Source organism: Olea europaea, unplaced genomic scaffold (assembly GCF_002742605.1).
Source record: "Olea europaea var. sylvestris unplaced genomic scaffold, O_europaea_v1 scaffold72, whole genome shotgun sequence".
NCBI lineage: Eukaryota > Viridiplantae > Streptophyta > Magnoliopsida > Lamiales > Oleaceae > Olea > Olea europaea.
This window is the reverse complement of record NW_019265601.1, coordinates 212,494-214,969: the sequence shown is the minus strand read 5'-3', so window position 1 is coordinate 214,969 and position 2,476 is coordinate 212,494.

Here is a 2,476-nt window from a genome sequence, read left to right as displayed (position 1 = left end):
GCCTTTTTCTGATCATTGGCAAATATAATCATATCATCAGCAAAGGCAAGATGGAAAATAAGAATAATACCTCCATGTCGATATTGCATACTAATATATGCTTGAAATCTCTGAGTGAGCAGGTAAGAGAGGTAGTTTGCAGTGATAATAAATAAGGAGGGAGAGATATCATCTTCCTATTTGAGCCCATGTCAGGATGGAAAGATGCCACATCGAAGACCATTCAGAAGCACTGAAACTAATACTTCGAGATACACTGTTTGATCCTATCGATCCATAATTGGTTGAAACCAAAAGCATCCACAGTAGAGTAAATGAATCCCTAGTCCATATGAACATAAGTTTTTGTCATATCTAGCTTTAGCATAGTATTTTCACCATACACTTTAACATCCAATGTATGGAAGAGCTTCTGAGTTAACAAAACTTGTTCCCAATAAGGCGACCGGGGACAAAGCCACTATGCTGAGGAAAAATGATACGAGCCAGTAATAAACTCAATCAGATATTCAATAGCTTAGTGCTAAGCTTATTAACCATTGTACACTAGCTAATAGTTTGATAATCCGTCTATTTACAAGCATTCTCCCTCTTCAGGAGTAGGACAATAGAGATAGGTACAAAACCTCATGGCAAATGACCACCCTCAAAGAGGTTAATAACTACACCATACACATTGTCTTTTATAATATTCCAACAATGCTGGTAAAATTAGGCAGAGAATCAATTAGGGCCTTAACACCGTCAACATCAATATTGAAAATTACCTCTTGCACCTCATTAGTCGATAATAAATTACCTGAAAATCACTTTCACATCAATACTGAAAATCACCTTCAGGACGTATGGGATCCAAAGGCTGTGATGTAGCACATAATAAATCATGAAAAAAGGATATCGTAGAGCTTTGAATGTCTGCATGAGTAGAGAGATCTTCTCCTGCCTGAGCTGTGATAGTCTTGATATGAGATCTGATTCAACATCCTTGGACCGTTCCATGAAAATATCGGGTATTGTGGTGCCTCTCACACACCCAACGAGACCTAGCTTTTTGCTTCCAGAGACCCTTATCAATAGCTAAGTTTCAGTTTAAATCAGCCTGTGCATGATGTAGCAAATTATGGTGGTTTGATGTGGAATCATTCTCAAAGTCAATCTTTCCCTGGTCAACCCTTGACTGGATGTCTCTCACCTACTAAAACACATAATCAAATACTCATTTATTTCACCAACGTAATCCCTGTTAAGCCTGACGAGCTTCTCCTAGAAAGCAACCATCCCATAAGACGAGTAGGGAATGCACACTTCTAAGATACAAAGGCTGAGAAATCATGGTGCTTGGTCCACACATTAAGGAATCGAAATATCCTAAGACCCAAATCATCATTATTAGTCTAGTGTAGCAATAAAGGTGAGTGATCAAATGAAGTTTAATTTAGATGCATAATAGTAAGCTGTTGATGGAATTATGCAGCTGTAGCATTAATCAAGACTCTATGCAGACACTTAATAACTTGATCATTTGTCCAAGTGTAGTGAGAACTAGAGAACGCAGCATTCTCCAAACCACAATCCAATATCATATCTGAAAAAACACTAGAGCCACGATCTCACCTACTGTGACCAGTACACTCGCCATCATGTGTAATAACATTAAAGTCATCCCCAATTAAGTAAGGGCCATCCATGAAATGGGAAATGCGACAAAGACCCACCCACAAGTCCCTCTTGTCTGAGACCTCGCAAGCAGCATATATAGGTGTCAAGTAAATCGGTCATGCTAGTCTGAGGTCCTCAACTCTGACGTACAAGAATATGATCTGATCATTAATAATAGTAGTGGTATTACCTAATTTCCAAAAGAACCAAATTTTTTTCAACTTATTTTGAACTCCAAAGTCAAAGTGTAGAAAATGACTAATAGAATCAAAACTCTTCTCCAAAACCATAGGCCTCAGAATAACCAAAATATGTACCTAATGAGTTCGAAAATTTTTCTTTAGGGTAGCTATACTAGCTACACCTCTTAAATTCCCAATGATGGCACTTATCGAGATGAACATGAGGTGCTATATCCTATGACCGACTCTTGGTCTCCATCCTATGAAGTGAACTATTAGTGAATTTAGGATTTCTCTTCTGACAAGCTTTGATAAAGCTATCGTCATCTTTCCTACCTGCCATATTTGTTAAGTCCTTAGAAGAAGATCGAAAATATGGGCCTCACTTGTGAACTTCAATTTAAGAGAAGCCCTCTAGATCCAATTGATCCGTAGATAAAGCTGTTTCCATATTCTGCTGACAGTGTGAAGAGATGATAGTCACATCTGAACCAATTGAACCTTGTGGCCTCTCTAACATATCCATCAAGAGAGGATTGAGATAGATAGAACTAAAAATCATAGGGGTAGTGCTGACGAAGGTCAAAGTTTGAAATACTAGATGAGCATTGGATGTGACAACAAGGGTGCTCTGA